Below are 22667 nucleotides of genomic sequence, written 5' to 3' on the forward strand. Positions count from 1 at the left end.
ATTTGAACCCAAATCCAGTTCATATCTAATTATTTCTCCTTAATTGGATCTAGGGTTTTTCTATTGTTTTCTTCTCAACCAAATAGCATATCTAGATTCCAATTTTAAATTATAGATTCAATCATAGAGAAGTTTCAGACACATATAACACACATGATGAAGACAAGAATGCATGATGCGGAAATAGCATAAGTAAAATCATAAGAATCCACCCGAATTCTGATGCTAATTCGCTCTTCATCAGAAAACCCGCAGTGCAATCTCCCTTTTTAAGAGTTCTTTACTCCTCCAATGCTCCAATTAATCTCCACCCTCTCCCTAAGCTTCTATGAATGCCTAAATACAAAAAGCTCTCAAGAAACTTTTGGAATGCTTCTTGAAACCGCTGAAAGGTGTCACCAACTAAGCATGGGTCTTTTCCAATTCTTTTTGATGAGTCATAGAATTGTAGACACCTTGCGCTTAATTGATGCACTAACCCCCATGTTGTTGACACATGTTAATTCTCATGCAAGCTTATAACTTCATTAATTTCTATTTAAATTTTATAACTTTTATTTTAATCTTTTATAACTTTTATTATTATTATTTTATTTATTACTTTATTATTATTTTATAATTATTATTAATTTTAATTTCTAGTTTTCTTTTATTTAATTCCTTTTTCCCAATAATTCACATTACAATCAAAATATCAAAGATAATGATATTTTATTAATCTTCTCAAATAAATAATTTATTAATTAAATCTATTTGTTAAGACTTAATTAATGGAAAATTCATCATAGACCTCCAAGATAAAATATGAAAACCCATCATAGAACAAATCATACAAAATAAATCTAAAAGGTTAAAAATCACAAAATATGTCATCCGACACATTCGGTGGGTATTCAACTTTGATACTTTTCCTAACTCACTAGGACAAATGGTTTTTAGGTTTGGGATTTGGACTTGAGAATTTATCTCCCTTCTCTTATCATTGAGATAGTATAATAGGGTACACTCATCCTGGCAATTGAGAGAAGACGATACCCGGTACCTACAACCTACAGAAAAACTATGCATGTACATACAATAAATAATTCTAAGCTAAACATACAATGGCAGGAAGTGGTGCATCGTGTAGATCCTGACTAAGCAGGTGACTATGACTCCCTTCCTTAAGCACATCAGAAATGTCATACAATAAGAAAACACACACACCATACACATGCAAGTGTGGGGTAAGTAACGATAATAAAACACATGAGATAATAAACCATCTAACTAATCATCATTAATAACTGAAAATGATGTAATGATCATCATACATACATGAAATGTAAAGTCTAAAAGATCTCATCATATATCAACTGAATCCCTATCATAATATTTGATAGTGTCAAAACAACACCACTAAACCATCAACATAAAACTAGTCTACATAGTCTGATAACAATAAGTCTATAAAAGATGTGAACGAGGGTAGGCACTACATTGTAACCCTAAAATAACATAAAATACTTGTATAAAAGGGTTTAGGGTTAGGTATTTTCATTATGTTGTGATGCAAAATTGCTTCTTACGGTGCTATTGAGCTATAAGGGATTACATATTGTAATCAGGTTGTAATTAACGCATTGTAATAATATTAGACTTGTTGTTTGGTGGACATAACCCACGGATTGGGTGAACCACATTAAATCTTCATTCTTGTGTTCTTTTCTGTGTGATCTATTATTTTTTATTATTGGTTATATTTGCATGTAATTGTTATTTTTGTCTGTGGTTTAATCTTGACAAGTGGTATCAAAGCCTAGTTATTTTTTAGTTATCCTCTGCAAGAAAGTTTTGCAGTTGAGTGGGATACTCATAGTTGAGTGGGAGCAATGGCAGATGAGAGTAAGTTGAGGGGTGATAGGTTTAATGGGCAAGACTTCTAGTTATGGAAGATGCAAATGGAAAACTATCTGTATCAGAAAGATTTATGGAAGCCATTGGAAGGCAAAGCCAAGAATCAAATATCTATGTCAAATGATGAATGAGATCTTTTGGATAGAAAGGCACTTGGAAGGATTCGATTATGCCTGGCACCATCGGTAGCATTTAATATTACAAAAGTAAAGACGATAGAAGAATTGATGAAAACCCTAGCGACACTATATGAAAAGCCCTTCGCTTCAAACAAGGTATTTCTCATGAAGTGTTTATTTAATATAAAAATGGTAGAAGGTGGATCTATTGAAAATCATTTTAAATAAGTTTAATACTATTACTAGTTAGTTATCTTCTATGGGTATCAATTTTGATGAAGAAATTAGGGCTCTCTTGATTTTGTGTTCTTTGCCTGAAAGCTGGAATGGCTTGGTAATGACTGTGAGTAATTCTATTCTTGGATCTAGTACCCTAAAATGTGAAGATGTGATCAGTCTTGTTTTGAGTGAGGAAACTCGTAAAAAATCCTTAGGTGGATCTACATTAGGAAGTGCTTTGAATGCACAAAGTAGGGTTAGAATGACTGAGAGAGGAAGCAATTTTAGAAATCATGGAAAATCAAGAGGAAAGTCAAAGGGGAAGAGGTCTAAATCGAGATGACCAAATGACTGGTGGTACTATGGGAAACTAGATCATAAGAAGAAAGATTGCCAAAATTGAAAGAAAAATGAAGGAGATAAATTAGATGGAGACGAGGCAAATGTGGTAAGTAACACATCTGAAGAGGATGCTTTGCTTCTATCTTTAGAAAGTATTTATGATTCATGGGTTTTAGATTTTGGTGCTTCATTTCATGCTACACCTCATAGAGGTTATTTCATTGATTATGTCCAAGGGTATTTTGGGCTTGTTTATTTGGGGGATAATGAACCTTGTCAAATTGTTGGAAAGGAAAAAACTAAGATTAAGTTATAGAATGGGAATCATTGGCTATTACATGAGGTAAGACATTTTCCAAGGCTAAGTAAGAATTCAATTTCATTAGGGAAACTCGATGATGAGGGTTGTGTAGTTACTTTTAATGATAAAAATTGGAAGGTTTCAAAAGGTTCCCTTGTAGTAGAAAAAGGTGTGAAAGTGGGCACCTTATATCTTTGTATAGGTCATATTGTTCCTTCTACTTTGATTGTTTCAAAGAAAAATTAATGTTCGGAAACAATTGCTGTAGTTGAGCAGGGAGAAAAAATAGCTGATATAGATTCTGATAGAGTGTTGTGGCACAACAAACTTGGGCAAATGAGTGAGAAAGGTATGAAAGTACTTCATTCAAAGAAATTTTTATCAGGTCTAAAATTTGTTAATATGAATTTTTGTGAAAGTTGTGTGTATGAAAAATAAAAGAGCATGAGTTTTGTAAAGACTATGAAGGAAAACAAAAGGGAGAAATTAGAGCTTGTGCATACAGATGTATGGGGACTAGCTCAGGTATCTTCCCTTGGTGGCTCTCATTACTATGCCACATTTATTGATGATGCAACTAGAAAAGTATGGGTTTAAAATTAATGGAAATGCTTGGTTGAAAATGAGACTGGTAAAAAATTAAAATGTCTTAGATCTGATAACAGTGGTGAGTATTGCAGTTAGGAATTTGAAGATTATTGCTCCACTAATGATATTCGTAGATGGAAAACTATTTCCAGGACTCCATAGGAAAATGGTGTGGCTAAACACATGAGGTTGCATGCTAGGTTGCCCTTACACACGTGGGTGGAGACTATCAATACTACTATATATTTGATTAATAGAGGTCCCTCTATCACTTTGGGCTATGGTATTCTAGAGGAGGCATGGACTAGTAAGAAGGTGAGTTATTCTTTTCTCAAAACTTTTGGGTGTGAAGCATTTTCTCACATAGATTTAAAAACTAGAACCAAGCTATAAGACAAGTCAAACAAATGTATATTTTTTGGATATGGCATTAATGAGTTTGGTTATAGGCTTTGGAATTTTGAAAATCATAAAATTTTAAGAAACAAAGATGTCATATTCAATGAGAAGGTGTTGTACAATGATCTATTGCAACAACATGAGAAGAAAGAAGATGATTATGTAGTGATGGATGATACTCTAAAAGCTAATGTTCTAGCCATTCCTCATGATATGCAACAACTAAAACAAAAAATACCACACATACCAATGAATGTTAGATGGTTAGCAAGGAAAATTATACCTCCACAAATATTTTCTCCCTCTTTTTTTTTTATTTTACTTACTGATGCTGGTGAACCTGAAAGTTATGATGAAGCTATGCAGGTGGATAATAAGATTCAGTGGAAGTCTATGATGAAAGATGAAATGGAATCTTTGCTAAAGAATAAGACATGAGATTTGTGCAAGTTACCTATAGGTAAAAAGGCTTTACAAAATAAGTGGGTTTATAGGTTAAAAGAAGAGGATGGTGTTAGATTGTGGTGACTGATCAGGAAAGTACTATACATACTTCATAAATTGTGGGGTTCGGGCATCACCCCGAAAAAAAAATTTGGACCGTGGCCGACATATTATGGTCGACATATGGCCAACATGTTATAACCCTAAAGTAGTTTAATACTTGTATAAAAGGGCTTAGGGTTGGGTATTTTTCATTATGTTGTGATGCAAAATTGGTTCTTGCAGCGGTATTGAGCTGTAAGAGATTAAGGATTGTAATCAGGTTGTAATCACTGGATTGTAATAAGATCAGACTTGCTGTTTGGTGGACGTAGCCCAGGGATTGGGTGAACCATGTTAAATCTTGGTGTCTTGTGTTCATTTCTGTGTGTTCTATTATTTTCTGTTATTGGTTATATTTGCATGTAGTTTTTATTTCTGTCCCTGGTTTATCCTAATAGATGGAGGTAAGAAAATATTTAAAGCCAAGTTAGTTATGAAAGGATTTACAAAAAAAAAGGGAATTGATTTTGATGAGATATTTTCTCCTATTGTTAAAATGACTTCTATATGTATTGTTTTAAGTCCTTTAGCTACTGAAGATTTGCATTTAGAGAAACTTGATGTTAAAATAGCCTTCCTTCATGGTGATTTGGATAAAGAGATCTATATGGCTCAGCCACAAGGATTTGCAGTCATAGGTAAGGAGAACTTAGTGTGCAAATTGAAGAAAAGTTTATATGGCTCGAAGCAAGCACATTGGAAATGGTATCTAAAATTTGATAGTTTTATGCATGAGCATGATATAATTCATGTCATTCAGATTACTGTGTTTATTTGAAGAGGCTGGATGATGATAGCTACATTATTTTATGTTTATATGTTGATGATATGCTTATAGCTAGGTCTAACATGGATCATATTAAGGGGTTGAAATGCCAGTTACCACATGCATTTTCTATGAAGGATTTGGGGGCAGCAAAACAAATCCTTGGTATGAAGATTTGTAGAGATTGGAAAAATAGAACATTGACACTATCTTAGGCTAAATATGTGAAGAAGGTGTTGCAATGTTTCTCTATGGAGAATGCTAAAGTTGTCAGTACACTTTTACCTAGTCATTTGAAGTTGACTAAGGAGATGTGTCCTAAGACATAGGAAGAGGAGGATAAGATGTCCAAGGTACGCTATGCTTCAATTATAGGAAGCTTGATGTATGATATGGTATGCACTAGGTCAAATATTGCACATGTAATGGGAGTTGTTAGCAGGTATATGAGTCATCCAGGCATTGAGCATTGGAATGTTATCAAATGGATTCTTAGACATTTGAGAGGAATATCTAATAAGTGTTTACACTTTGAGGGCTCTACTATTGATTTATAAGGCTCTATTGACTAAGATTTGATAGGGGATATTGATACCAAGTAGAGTACTATAGGTTATGTCTTTACTATTGGTGGGGCAGCTGTGAGCTAGGTTTCTAGGTTATAGAAGATTAATGTTTTATCCACTACAGAGGCAGAGCATGTAGCTACTATAGAGGCATCCAAGGAGATAATATGGCTTTAATTCTTCTTGCAAGAATTGGGACATCCTCATAAGGATAATTATTTGTTCACAGATAGTCAAAGTGTCATTTATCTTGCAAAGAATTTAGTTCTACATTCTAAGATAAAAAACATACGATTGTGGTACCATTTCATTTAGTCAGTTTTGGAGGACAGATAGTTAAATATTGAGAAGATACATACAAATGACAATCCAATAGATATGTTGAAAAAAGTTGTAACAATTGAGAAGTTGAACTTCTCTTCAGCTTTGATTAGTCTTCTAGATTAAACATGAATAAAATAACAATAGAGTCTAGGGTGGTTTGATCTAGTGGGAGCCCCATGTGGTAGTGGTATTACTATAGGATTAGTCTCCGAGTGGGAGATTGTTGTTTAGTGTGGAGCTTGATCAGTCCCCAAGTGGGAGATTGTTAGTTTGTGGTGACTGATCAAGAAAGTATTGTACATACTTCATAAAAATTCTGAGCTTTGGTTGATGTTATAGCCGACATATGGCCAACATGTTGTAACCCTAAAATGGCATCAAATACTTGTATAAGAGGGTTTAGGGTTAGGTATTTTTATTATGTTGTGATGCGAAATTGTTTCTTGTAGTAGTATTAAGTTGTAAGGGATTATAGATTGTAATAATATTGGACTTTCTATTTGGTGAATGTAGCTCAAGGATTGGGTGAACCATGTTAAATATTGGTGCCGTGTGTACCTTTTTGTGTGATCTATTATTTTATATTATTGGTTATACTTGCATCTAATTGTTATTTCTATCCATGGCTTAATCCTAACACTTATGAGATTACATTTGGCTACCAAAATTGATTCATGTAGCAAGTATCTTGACGGTGAATATAATACTCCCACTAGAACATTATCAAATGAAGTCATTACTAAAACTAAGAATCATAATATCATGATTATTGATATTGTATCTGCTTTTAGTTATGCTAAATTTGATGAGGTAAAAGATTGCAAAACTACTTTTGCAATGTGGAACAAACTGAAAGCTATCTATGGAGGAGATGACAATGTAAGAAGATCCAAAGAGGAAATCCTTAGAGGACAATTTTATCAAATGAAAATGAGAGAAGATGAAAATATTGAAAAATATGTGCAAAGGATCAAGGCCAGACTAAGTGCAATAAAAGCATCTAGAGGAGACATCAAGCAGGAGACTATTGTAAGTAAAGTACTTAGAACTCTTCTTCATATTTATGCTATTAGAGTATTTTCTATTCAAGAAATGGGATGTGATCCAAATAATCAAATAGGGTTGGATGCTCTAGTTGGAAGATTAATAGCTTTTGAATTAGACAATTATGATAACTATGTTCTTGCTTCAAAGAATATTGAATCTACATTTAAAGCTAAGCTTTCACTCAAAGAAAAGGGTTAAAAGTCAAAATCCAGTCAATCAGGAAGTGAAGAAGATGGATCATCAAAAGAAATTTTAGACAATGATCTTGAAGTTATTGGAGCCCTACTTGTAATGAAGTATTCCAAAGGAAGAGGAGGGTACAAAGGTAAAGTTCCTCTTATCTTCTTTTCTTATGAAGAAATTGGTCCAATTGCTACTAGGCGTCCAAACAAGGAAATTGAGGATGAGAAGAAAAACAATAAGCATAAAGGTAAGAAGGAATCCAAGAACTACAAGAGCTTCAAGAAAAAAGGTAAAAACTCTTGTTTCATAGCTAAAGATTTTGATAATAGTGAAGATGAAATGGTATATATTGTTGTGAAAGATGAATTTGATGATGAAGGAGATAAGATCACACTTATCTCATGTTAGAAAAAATGATATATGGATTATTAATAGTGGCTGCTCACATCATATGACTAGTGACAAAACAAAATTTGAGCATATGGAATATTATGATGGAGGTAGTGTAAGATTTGGAAACAATGAACCTTGTAACATAAAAGGAAAAGGATGTATCTTGTTGACTAAAGAACTTATATGTGACAATGCTTATTGGGCTGAAGGACTAAAGCATAATCTACTGAGTGTGGCCTAGCTGAAAAAAATTGGATTCAAGGTAAAATACATGAATGGATAGGCCAAACTACTAGATGGGAAAGGAAATTTGGGTGGTTCTAAAAAGAAAAAAAAAGGTAATCTATTTTATCTTGATCTTAGTGATTGTTTATGTTTTATTGCTCAAGTAGAGGAAAGCTAGTTATGACACAAAAGGCTATGTCATGTGAACTTTGATCATTTGGTTTAGATAAGAAAACATAAAAGAGTAAGAGGTATTCCTAGTTTGAAGAAGTTGGACATGGGTCTATGCAAGAATTGCCAAATTGGTAAGATCAGAAAGACAAGCTTCAAAAGCAAAGACTATCAATTAGAAGAAATCTTAGAAATTGTTCAGACAAACTTATGTGGACCTATTGGAAATAGAAAGTTCTAATGGAAAAAATTTTTTCATTCTCTTTGTGGATGACTACTCTAGAATGCTAATAGTAATTTACCTAAAAGAAAAATTAGAAGCTTTTCCAAAATTGAAGTGGTATCTGGAAAGAATAGAAAAAGAAACTAGAAAGAATTTGAAATGCTTAAGATTAAATAGAGGTGGTGAATTCATCTCCCATGAATTCAACAATTTCTATATTGAAATATGAATCAAAAGACAAGTATTTTCCCCTAGTACAACAAAATAGAATGGTATAGGAGAAAGAAGAAACAAATATATCATGGAATGTGTAAGAATCCTAATGATTGAAAAGAATGTTGCTCTCAAATACTACAAGGAAGCTATCAGCACTGTACTTTATACCTTGAATAGAGTTCAATTGAAGAAAGGTTCAAACAAGACACCTTATCAGCTTTGGTATGGCTACAAACCTAATGCGAGCTAGTTGAAAATATTTGGCAACAAATTTTACATATTGAAAGAATCTAGAAAAGGAAAATTTGATGTAAAAGGTGATGAATGTATATTTCTAGGATTCTCCTGCAGAAGTAAAGCATATAGACATTTGAATTTGTCTACACACAAAATTATTGAGAGTGCACATGTTAGAATTGATAAATTTGTAGAAAAGAGTGAAGAAGAAAGAAAGAAAGAACCTAAAGATTACAAAAGATTTTTTTTATTATGATCCTTATACCCTTCCAAATCTATCTAAGAGAAAAGAAGCTTCAACTACTGAGTTTCCAAAAACTCCAATTGTCATTGAGTTGCAGGCAATACAACCCAAGCTATAAGGACCTAAGTCATAATCAGAGGCTACTGAGCTAGTTCAAACCAAGTTTGGTAAACTTGAGTCACAAATAAAAGGACCTAAGCTTGAAACTAAAATTCAAGAGGAAGATGGTGGAGCTCATTCAAAAACCAAGGAACCTGTGTTAGCAAGATATGTTAGAAGACATCATGAACCTAATATGATCATTATAGATAGATTTGATGGAAAAATGACAAGAAGAAAACTAAAAGGTACATGTTTACTTACTAAATTTGAACCTAGAAGTGTTAAAGATGCTCTAGAAATTGAAAGTTGAATTCAAGCAATGAATGAAGAGATATAACAGATAGAGAAGAACACAACTTGGATTCTTATTCCTAGACCCAAGGATCAAATCCAAAATTTCATACTAATAGAGGGAGTTTTGAAATCTAAAATCCAAAATTTCATTGTGCTATGACATGTGGTGTTGCCATCAATGGAAAAGAGGGAGATTGTTTGATACAATTGGTTAATTAAGTGTTGTCATAATCATATCAATCAATATATGCCAAGCTCACTTGGGTAATGAAGATAGTTCTCAGTGTCTACCGAGCATTACTATGTTTGTCTAGTTTAGAAGGTAGAGTCTACCAAGTTCATTATGGAATCAAAGGAAAAGGTGCAAAAAGTGAGTGTTAACTGAGCTCACTTAGGTAACAAAGGAAAGTTGGATGGAACTAGTGCTAACCAGGCTCACTTGGTTGCCAAAGGATTTTTGTAAGCTTCCAATGTTAACCAAGCTTCTATTGGTTAATAAAGGAAATCATTTTAGAATTAGTTTCTATTGAGCAGGGTCAGCTAACAAAGAATTTAATTATTTTGTTGTATTAAGCTCAATTAACTTATCTATCGATTCTAGTTGACTAAGGTGATGAATATTGATTAATGTAAGTTATATTTGAGTTGACTTGATAAAGTGGAAGGTATAAGTATAAGGTCAAGTTGTGATTTCAAAGTGTGTAAAAAGTGCAAGTGAATGTGTGAATTATGATACTATGATTGAGGATCTATTGATGAGTAGAGGAAGCAAATTTGAAAGATAAGTAGAATATCCTTGTGGTGTAGCAAAGCCATATTCAATCAATAAGGATCAAGTGTAAGCCAGAGTAGAAATCTACAATCAATGATCTAGTTGCAGTCAAATCAGGTAATCTCATTGTTACTCTCTAACCATTGTAGAGATGATCTGAATCTCCTAACAAAGTTGGCTTAACAATTATTTACAAATCCTCTAACAAGGTGGAAATTCCATTGAATTGTTCTCAAGACCTCTAACTAGACCACTCCTAATAGGGTGATTAAATCGTTTAACAAGGTTACACCTAACAATGTGTTTTGTAACCTCTAATAGGGTTGGCTCCTAATAGGGCTCACTTCATAAGAGTTAAAACCAGTACAAGTAGTTACTATTGATGGTTTTTCCCAAATTGGGTTTCCATGTCAATCTTGGTGTCAAATGTATTCATGTTATTTTCTTTATGTGTTTACAACTAAGTTAAAGTAATGGTAGTCATAGATAACATCTAAAGTTTTATATGTTACTCTTTTATCAAGCTAATCCAATTATTACTGAGTTACAACATTCTTTTTGTTTATCGAGCTTTAATAGTATTTAGTCATTTATTTTCATTATGTACTAACAACTAATGGATTTGGGATTTATTATTGTATTGATTGATTGGATCCTCCCCTCTCAGTTACTCCTCTTATATTTCCAACAATAAGTTCATTCAACTTGTTCATTAGAAAAATCAATCACATGACAACAAAGGGTTGTGATTATATCATCCCTACTAATCCATTTGTCCAAATTTGGCCTTAAATTTGCCTCATTATTCATTAACCCAATCAATATCTCTACTAATTTTGACAATTCTAAATAAAATGAAGGCCAATCAACTTTGTCCACTAGATACAAAATTGTATCTTTGATTCTATCTTCATGGTTGATGCCCAACTCCACCTGCAATGACCATATTTTTTCCTTCTCCTCATCAAGTTTATCTTTTGTATACATTTATGACTCTTGAGGAGTACTAGAAATCTCTACAATTGGGATGGTATTAAAAGGTGGTACTGGAGGAGGAGGATAATAAATGCTAAGATGACCAAATCATGTATCTACATTTGTTTTCCCAAACTATTTATATGTGCAATCATACTTTCCAGTTGGTTGATCTTCTTTCTTCTTTCTTCGTAGGCATCCAAGACCTTTTCAAATTTATCATTTAAATCCAAGAATTTATTCTTGTCTTTAGCGACAACCACAACTCCAAAATCAGCAATTTCTTTCATCATTTGGGCCACTTTGTCACTATCTACCTCTTCTTCCCTATAAACCATAACACTACTTATGTGCTTAGGATTTGAGACCTCTTGAATTTTGGCCTTTTCTCTCTTCTAAATAAACCATATAATAAAGGCTTGATGGTCATCACTATATCTCAACATTTTATAGGCTTGCAAATCTTCCTCCTTAGTTTTGAACTAGGTGTCTTTTTCCTATCTAACTACATCAAAGATCATTGCATTAGCAACGTCCCATTCAAGTTGCACCATGATCCCTGAGTCCTTTAGTAGTTGCCTCCCCATATTAGGGGTTATTTTCTCAAACTCTTCTATAAGACCAGCCTTGACCTCTTATTCAATTTGAGAGTCTTGATATCAAGTTGCTCTATTTTAATTTTCTTGCACCTTGCCTCAAAATTGCTAATATTGCTCCTCCACAAAAATTGAGTAAATGCTCTAGACTTTAAAAATCTTTCATCATCCAAAAAATTCTTAGATGCCTATTCTATCATAGGGTCAATTTCTCTACCTTGAAAATCTCCTACAGTAAGTGTCAATGATGGCATGGGAGGCTCTTTAGGCACTCCTTCCTCTATCTCTATTGTAGGTATAACAATATTCCTTTCATCTCCCATTTGTTTCAATTGATTCCTTAAGGAATCTTCATCATCTATTTGGATGGGGGTCTATGAAGGAGAATACTATTCAATCTTGGGAGAGGAACCTTGCTCTAATTTCTATTGCTTTGCGACAGGTGTAGTGGGTGGAACCTCTAATAATTATCTCTTAGAAAGAGCCACATGCTGAATATTTCTTGCCACAACATAACTAACTCTCTTCTAAAAAGTGTACTTGACCAGGTTTATGACTTTCTATTCTAGCCAACCTATTTTCTATCTCAATGGCCTTGCTTGGATAAGTTTGAGCTAAATTGCTTTTATTATTATTTAAGGTTTGCATAAACCCAAAAAAATTATTCATAAGCATATCTATTTTGGCACGCCAATATTTCTTATCAGCAAGGGTATTATACTTTGGCTCAAAGGCATTAAAAAATTCAAGCACCATACTATAAACATTCCATTTTTCTTTTCTAAGCTCTTTCTCTTATAGTGAAAATTGATTTCTAATTATAGCTTCAAAAAATAAATAATATGTTCATGTGATTTAGATCTTGTTCTCTCCTTAAACAAATCATGGAAAACCTTAGGATCTATAAAACAAGAATGGGACTGGGCCATCTAGTATTTGTCTAAAAAAAATTCTAATTTCCTTCAATCCTTCTTGACAAAAAAAAAATTTTGGACAACAATAATATGAGGGAAGAAACTAACTTTAGATCTACCTAACAATTCCTTTTGTTCTAACCCTCATACTTTCCATAAGAATTCTGCAACCCTCACCTTCAAGGGTACTTGCTATGGCAACACATGTGGTTTCCCTAGGAAATCGTACACTCTGAACCTAGTAGGAACTAAATATGCGATAATGTCTCCCCAATTATGGCTCACCTCTAATCCTTTGGTGTGATCCTTTGGCCTAATGAATTCTAGCAAGGATTGAGGTATTCTAGGGTTATCTCTAGTCAATAAAATTCTTATCTTGGACAAAAAATACCTATTAAATTTGATGTAACTGGCATTAGTAACCTCTTAGGTCATATTAGTGCTCCATAACTAGATTGGTAATTTGTCTCTATCCTTCTCTAGCTCTAACTTTATTCTTTGGAGAAAAAGGTAACACCCTTGTACAAACATATGGACATCAACATTAAGTACCAGCAAAATGGTTTTACAACTTTAGCCTTATTTATGCCTATTAATCCATCATGGGTTTCTTCTGATAAATATATAGCGAAATAAAAAATTGAGCTCATGCTATATTGCAATGTCTAAGAAATGATAAAACTAATGGATCGCTAAAAGTGATCGTGTTCATCCATTCCAAATATCTTGCAGAAAGAAAAATATAGTGCTTCAGCCCTTGGATTGAAATATTTCCTTTACAATGGCTCTGGGGTATTGGTAGTCACTAATGTTAATTGACCTATTTTAACAAAGTTTTCCTACAATGGCCCTCTCCTTAGGTATACCCTCTATGCATCATATATTTCTTGCAAATCCTCCATGTCAATTTTCTCATGTACCATATGATTAGGGTTTAACCTAAAAACTTCCCTAATCAACTCTGGTGAAACCCTAAAGAGATTATCTCCACTATGATTCTTGACCATCCTTAACACTAGGTCATATCTCTTTTCTATCATGGCCAATAAATCAACATCAAAGAAAACACCTTGGGTAACTAGCTTACTAATGTCAAACTCCCATACATTGCATAAACGAGTATCAAATTTTCCCTCCAAAAACCATTTGTGTAAAAGCTCTAAACCCCCAGCAGATGTTTGGGCATCTCTTAACCAAGTGGCATTGTCATAGAAACCATCATTGACTAGTAATCTAGGGTTTTCTGGCACTAGTTCTTTTCCTTTGGAAGACTCATTGGTTGTTTGCGGTAATTATTCTGGAAAATCATCATCCACAACTCACAACTTATAATCTACCTTTCCTGAAAAATCCATTTACGAAGGCATTCTATCTATATTATCTCAATTACAACTGCAAATTCTTGGCTAACAAATTATTTTTAGTACTCACCAGACAAACTTGTTTGCTCCATTGAGAATTTTGTTTGTAATAATTCATGGCCTCAAGGAAAAGAAATTTGAAATTCTAAATATTTATGCACTCTAAAAATTCTTTACTGCTTGGTGCTTAATAATGAGAGGAATTATAAATTTAATGGCAATTGTCTTCACACAAACTTACATTGATCATAATTAATGTTGTAACTATCATATTTCAAGATGTACCACAAAATTTGAAACCTAACCATCAATTTATTCCAAATTAGATGATTGCTTTTAAAACTTAAAAAAATTGCATTACATTTTTTTAGATTTCAGAGACTCTGGTTGAAGTTTCATCATCTTCAAAACCTTGGGAAGCAACGATCATCGATTATCATTTGATCAATGATCCTAAGTTATTCAAACTATTATTATGTTCACTTAAAAGACATCAAGCCTACTGATCCAACTCAACATCCACCTTTTCTTACATGTTTTACCTTTGGCAAACTAGAAAAAAATATTTGGCATATTATCTAACTCAATGTCATCAGGAAACTCATGACATAGTTGACCCCACCAATTCCATGTTTCACAACCTTGCTTCCCTGCTTTGGTTAAACTATGTACAAATTCAAAATGTGGGCAAGTGACAACATTCGATCATCATTTGATCGATGGTTCTACAAAACTGACACTCCACTATTATAGTCAACAACCTTCAACCAATAGGAAGATGCCAATTTGTCACTTATTATGATAGTTTTCCTTTTGTGACTGACATACTAAATCCAATCCCACTTTGTCCATGTGGTAACTTCTTGATTCCCCACTTATGTTAAACTCTATGTTGATCTTAGATTGGTTTTGACAATCGAATGTCAACACACTTAAGACATTTACTAAGTTCATGCTAAGTTAGTAACACATGCTGAGTACAATATGTATACATGTTGAGTTGCAATGAGAGTTAAGTCACTCATGTGCAAAATAATTAGGGTGCTAAGTGAGTAGTTGATGCCAAGCAAGTTCAAGTGTTGAGTGAGACAGAATTATAGTAATTGTCAAGCATTAGTATTATCAAGTTTTGAGTAACATAGAATGGAACTAGTTGTTTGTGATAGCACAAAAAACTATGTAAACCATTTTTTGAACTAACTTATAGATAGATCTCAAAGCTATGAAGATAAGATCGAATCTATTTGGATTCCCTAGGTGATCAACATGTAACCAATCAAAAAAATGGAAGGAATTAAGCAAGAAAATGAATAAATCTCAATCATAGATTCATACCTAACCCTAAGCCACCAAATTCCTTTTAAAGGGAGATGAAGCACCATAATTTAGAGCGAGTGTGTATCCATGGAAGTGATTTGAGTGAAGAATTGAAGGAAGTGAAAGCGGTAAATTGATCATTAATCATTCAAGGTGACTTAGAACTATGAAAGAATTGTAGACTCAATTTGCAAAATACAGGAGAAGCTATACAACATTGTTATAATAGATGAAGAGGATCAAGATGGACAGAATTGCAATCTAAATTCAGCAAGGGAAAGTTGTAAATGTATCAGATCAAACACTCTACTTTTACATTTTAACAACTATATCAACAAGGTGAAATCCTTTGGACTAAGGTTGATTTAACAAGTCATTGTAAAATCCTTTAATAGGGTGACATTCCAAGTGAGTGTTCTGAAGTCCTTTAAAGCTAGGAACACTTTTAATAGGGTGTTGAAATCCTTTAGCAGGGTAGGATCTAACAATCCTTTGTAAGCCTTTAATAAGGAACCTTTCACAGGGCAGATCATGAAAATGGTGAAACAATGTAACATTAACAGGTGAACTTTATTACTGTAGTAGTGAAGAATTGTGAGTGTCGTCCCAATGCTAGTTGTACCTTATCATTGGAGGGTTCTTGGGTAATCATAGCTAGTGTCAAGTGTTTATGTGGATGCATTTTTTTACATGTTATTTCTATATGTTATTGCATGCATTGTTTAAAGTTAAAATTTTTATTGCTTAAATACTAGTACTTCTGATTCACCCCCCCACCCTGCCCTTAGAAGGATAAATATTTCCCATTTATATTTCCAACAATTGGTATCAAAGTTGAGTTATCACTAAAAGAAGCCTTATAGCTTGGAGAAAAAATCTTGAAATGGAAGTTTACAAGTTGGGAAAGACCATTGAAAGTCAAGAGATTGAGATACATCTCTTAGTACAACAACTGAATGATGCTAGAGATGCCTTAAGAAGTTCACTAAAGAGAAGGAAAGATATTTCTATGGTAGAAAATGACACAAAATACAAAGATATTGACACCACAAAGTTATTTGTAGATGGTAAATCCTATGAATTTGAGGAAACAATTGTAGATCTCATGGAAAACAATAGAGAAGAAGCTGAGTAAATTAGAAATCTCAAGTTGGAACAAGAATCACAAGTTATACTATTATGTGAGGTGATTGAAAAAAAGAAGAAATTTATAGAAGACAAGGCCATGATGGAAGAAGACAAAAGAGTTTTGGCAAACAAATTGGACAAAAGTCAAAAGATCTATCTAGGATCTCAAACATGCAATTGGACACCCTAAGCCAAATGATGAATGCCCATCATGAGTTGAATGTCAAGGACATTGAAATAACTACATTAAAGTTGTAGAATGAATAGCTATAGAATAACTTAAAAAGAGAAACGGAGTTTGTTGAAAGTTTTAACAAGCTAAATAAAGCCATCAAGTACTTTGAGCAACTATTGAAATCCTCAAGATCTAGTAAAGACACTTTAGGATTGGGCTACATAAGAACTAAAGAAGGAGAATCATCTAAAGATGCTAAGGAGAGAAACAATAAAGGTAAGAATTCTAAGAATACTTGTCATCTTTGTGCTAAGAAAGGACATACATCAATTTTTTGTAGGAACAAGAATGCTAGTCATAATGCTAAGCCAAAGAACATGAATCATTGTCACAAGTGCAACAAACAAGTTAATTAGGCACATGAATGTAGAACCAAAACCATGCATGTACAAAAATTTGAAGGACACTACTACAATTATTAGAAGTTTGGTCATAGAGCCTTTGAATGCAGATTCAAGCCCATATGGTCATCTAACAAGCCAAATAAGGGAAGAAGCTATGAAAACTCCTATAACTCTTATTACAATACAAGACATAGTTGTCATTCTTGTCAAAAGTATGGACATATCGCTAAGAATTGCATAACAACACACTTCAGTGGTAAATACAATAGATGGTTGAGTTAAACTACATGCTTTAGCTCTTTGAAGAGTAGTCATATCAACAAGCACTACCCAACAAGGACAAAGGCACCTAACTCAAAGTTTAACAAAGGAAAAGGCAAGGTAGATGTTGAATACATCAAAGGAGAGATGGACAAAACATGGAGGAAGAAAGATGGATGTAGCACATCAAATGAAGGGATCACATCACCTGATAGGTCAAGTGGTCACTACTCATCAAATTAAGCAAAAGGAGATATGTGGAACTAATATCTAAAATGTTTTATCATACATTAGTTCCAAAAGAAGATACTGCTAAAAGAGATATATTAGGATGAAGAAATATGGAAAAAATTCCATGATCAAATATTTAAGTTTTCACATTACTACCAAGTGTGAAAAGTCCTCTTCAATTGTCGAGTAAAATCCTAGTATGTGTCGAGTTGTTAGCCAAAGTTAGTTGAAGTCAAGTAAGTAGTAGCTGCTAAGTGAAGGAAATTTCTATTGGTGTTGAGTAATGGTAATGCCTATAGTTGCTGAGTGATGGTGAAATCAATGAACACTGAGTGAAATTGAAAGTGCATTGAAGCTAAGTTTACAACTATGCATGTACCATGCAACAAATGCTACATTTTGAAAGGGTATAAGGGAAAATTTTACATATTTTTTGCTATTATGAAAATAGACCAAGAGTGAGCAGAGAAAAGAATCAATTTAAAAGCAAGAGTTAAATATTTTCATCGATGATAGTGAAGATCAAACATCAATTCATCAATTTCAAAGGTATTCTTCACCTACTGAGCTACACAATTTAATATTTGTTAAACCCTAGCTTGCATAATGGCCTAAAGTTCTAAGAATGTAAAGGAGAAGGAACCATTTGAAGTTCAATTAGTTAGCAATGAAATAAAATAACTATATTTTAAGGTCATACCAGAAGTTGTGTTTAAGAATGACCTAGTAGGTGCATTATCTGTCATTCTGCCTAAAGTTGTAATGGTTCAAGATGTAAGGAAATGCTATAATTGCAAGGTAGGATGGATTGGAGACATGGAAATCAGATAGGCATATGATAGGTTATGCAAAAATAGAATGTTGAAGGAGGAATTCAAAATTGTAGAAAGGAAGGGCTTAACTTGTGCCCTAGATTTCCTAGCAATTTTCAAAACTAAATGTATCAAGATTGTTATGAGTAGAATACATGATGGTTGTCTATGGTGTCATGCCCAAAAATATGGGGCAAAAACTCACAATTTTTTTATTTTTTAAAAAGTTAATCACACTACTAAGTTTGATATGTTTAAATGCACATGATAAAGTATAGACATAAAGGGAAACAGATACATGATCTCCTAACGATGTTTTGCCATTTTCATTTAAGTTTATAGAGAAAGAGAAGAAAAGATCACTAAACCTGAGTATCCATTATTAATTGATTTCAACATTTGTTTTATTATTACTTTAAATTTAAAGTAATCTATTATAATTAAGTAAATATACCCAATTATCTTAAACCCATGATACTAAACAACAATCTAGATGCAAAATCAACACTTAAAATTTAATCTAATGATCTACCTTAATTTTATAATCTTTACTAATCTAAAACATTTTAAGATACAATAATCCATACTTTTTGTTTGAGAACCATATAATCACTTATAATAATTCTCATTTATTTTTAAGAAAGATTAAATATACTAACTAGCTTATCTTATACACATGTTAACCAAAAATGATACTAGCCCTTCTATCACATAAAACTTTACTAAATACTGAATTAACATTATACCCTTCCTTAACAAACTTAATGTCAGAATAGGAGGCCCACTCAAAAGGTTTAAGACATTTATTATCTGTATATGAGCAATGTTAGTATGCTAATAGAAACCAAATTTAAATAAAGCTTCTACAAACTAAAAAAAATTCATAAACTTCAAGATAGACTAAGATGAACTCTCAATTGAGAATATGAGCCATTAATGGACTCTCTCAATGAGACGCTCTCTTGTTGAGTGGCTTTGTCTAAATAGATAGGATGTATGCTCAAGCTTATGTTTCAAAGTGGGTTTCAAATGGAGTTGGAATTTGGGTGTGAGTGTATGGTTTTGATGTAAAATGGCTTCTTAACATGGTATTATGACTTTACTTCATGGATTGTGTTATTTTGCAAAGGGGAAGGATCCAATTTATAGGCAAGAGGCTTGAGGGATTGAGGGCTAAGATGCAAGGATGGGAAAAAGCTCATGGAGGGCTCAGATTGCATGAGAAGAGAGCAAATGGATTGTGCTTACTTACAGCTAATTAGGGAGTGACACATGTCATAGGGTGAGAGGATGGAGGAAAGGGGAATGATGAGTCAACAAAGGAGGCTCAAGGGATAAAATGTTCATAAAGACCCTCATAATGGCTTGTAAGAGCAATAAAAGGGCTTGGAAGAGTCATTTATGGCCTAGTGGGCTTCATAAAATTTTATGGTTGAGATATTTTGAGGGAGATGAGAGAAATTTTGACTTGGGCTTGATTAGGAGGTTTTAAGCTTGCTTAGGATTGTGCAAATGATTAGAGGATGGATTAGGATGGTTTAGGATTAGCTTAGGGATAGGCAAGTGAATGGTATTTAATGAGGGTGGGTGAAGGAGGAGATATTTGTTAAATTTGGCTTGGGTTAGTAAGTTTTAACCCATGTTTAGGGAATGTGACAAGGTTAGGAGGGGATTAGGATTAGGTTTAAAGACATCTTCTAGAAGAGTCTAGACTTTGTATGAGGATAAAGACTTTCTAGAATAGTCTAGAATTTCCTAGGATGAGGATGAAGACTTTCTAGAAGAGTCTAGAACTTCTTAGGATGAGGATAAATTAGATTTTTAGGAAATAAATAAAGTTTTATTTATTTCAAGGGTTTGGGTTGAGGAGATATTTATTAAAACTTTTTTAATAAACATGAGGATTAATATTTAATCTTAATTAAATATTTTGAGTTGGGATTAGGGGTAGGAAATGATGGGATTAGCCTTTAATCAAAATTAAAGAAGGATTAGAATATTTTGGAAGAGGTTAGTGGTCTTAAGGTAATTGGCCAAGTTTTGGGCAAAAAATAAATTTTTTATTTATTTTGGATTTTTTGGTCAATTTATTAATTAAATAATTAATAAATAAGGAAATAATGTTTAAATAAGATTTAAACATTCTTGGGAGGGATTCCTTAATTAAATATTTTTAATTAAGATAAAGGGATTTAATGGCATAAAAATAAACTAATTAATTAAATAATTAATTAATTAATAAATGATGATGTCATTAGGAATTTTTCAGAAAATAAAAAACTTTATTTTCTAAAGGTTTTTAGGTGTCTACATTATCATCTACTATAACGTTAACAAATCAAAATATTAAAAACCAATATAACTGAATTCTCCTAATAACATTTTAAAATAAATATAACTTTAATTATTCAGAAATATCACGATCATAGAACTAACTATCTAAAATAACACTTATCATAAAGTTAACTAAACTTTATTAAATCAAACATAAACAAACCTCTAGCCTCCAATGACTCGACTTGATTCCAACTGACATAATAATTCCATCATTACTCTAAGGTTAAATAATAACTTGATTAATACATCTAACTATTATTTAAACATTATCTAAATTGTACTAAATTTTAAATTAAGATGTTTGAAATTAAATCTAATTAATATCCTAAACTAAGTACTAACATATATATACTTGAAATTGAAACTAACTTAAACATCCTATAACTGAAGCTAAGTTATAACAATTAACTATTAACTAACACTTAATTTTAAGATCTAAAATTGAAAGGAACTAGTTTTAAAAGAATATATCTAAAACTAAAATAATGCTAATTATAGTACTACTAACTAACTACTACTTTATTAACACTAAGTTCTAGCTTAACAATACTAACTAGAAAGTTGCCATACTACAACCCAACTTAAAACTAAACTAAATTTTAATATTAAAACAAACTAAGATTTTTTAAAAATGTAATAATAAAACTAATAATTATAAAACTTAACTAAATTCAAACAAAAAATGTACACACAAAAAAAAACTAACTAAAAAAACTCCAACCTAACCTACCCTAAGTACCTACCAACCCCACTACTCTCACTTGGCCACTTGGCCACATGGTAACCCAGACTCCCTTGGGCACTCCCCAATGCTTGCACGCTACCCAAGCCTTACTGTGGCAGGTCTGGTCCCCTCACACACATGTGGATAGAGCCCCAAAAGGCCAAGTGCTAAGAAGGGTAGGAGGAGTGTTAAACACTCAAATACTAACCTTGGCTTAAATGCCCCCCCCACAAAAATCACCTTCCTTGCCAAACGACTGGTTCACGTGAGCCTGTGTAGATCTAGGAGGTACAAGGGTCATGTAACACCATTCTTTCATAGACTTTGGTTATTAAATCATTTTTTATCCTCTGACCAAATTTGACACCGAGGGAATGGTTGAGTGGGATGATAAGTGCATAAGTTATTGCATAAAGATTAGTGGGTGAAACTATGGAATAGACTTATAAGGATATTTGTGTGCTTGGGATAAAAAAATTAATTTTATATATACATCTTTCCTTTCTCTTATTATTATTATTATTTTTGTTTGAAATACAAGAGTATCAATAGGGGATATTCTCTATTTTCAATCAAAGGATTAATACCTTCTCTCATTAAAACTCCAGCATCCTGTAGATGGATGTTTGAAAATTTGTCTTCTTACTTTTTTATAGTCTATGAATATTTTTTCTTGGAACTATATTTAGCAAGAGGTGTGAAAATCCTTACAAAATTTTATTTTACTAACTACTTAGTTTAACAAGGGAGTTTGATAATTTAGTTCATCAACAATGCAAAATTATTTATTTTATCTCCTAAAATTCATGAATCAATTAGAAATTTTTGACACAACATAATTTCTTCCTTAGCAACTTGGACTTGAGAATTGCAAAATTGAAACATCACCATTTTTCTTATTCTTCAGTTCACATATGCATGATTGAAATTCCATAAGATTTGCAAACAAGAGTATCACAAATCTTTTCTCTTCTATTAATCAAACTAGTTCAAGGCTCCATAGGGAAATAATTAGTAAGAAAACTTGACATCTTAGCCAAATACATCAAAATTTGCATACATTTATTTACATAATGTTACAATTCAATTGAATTCTCTTCTAGGTCTTTCACAAGAAATCCTTTCCAATGTCTTCAATGCATCAAGGGAACCATGGGAAAGACAAGAACTGACCTAGAGGTAAAACAAAATATATGATGAACAATTCAAGCATGCATTCCCAACTCAGTTTTGCACAATAGGTTCAACATTGAACCAAA

This window comes from Cupressus sempervirens, chromosome 5 (assembly GCF_028749045.1).
Source record: "Cupressus sempervirens isolate cs-2001-9-10 chromosome 5, ASM2874904v1, whole genome shotgun sequence".
NCBI lineage: Eukaryota > Viridiplantae > Streptophyta > Pinopsida > Cupressales > Cupressaceae > Cupressus > Cupressus sempervirens.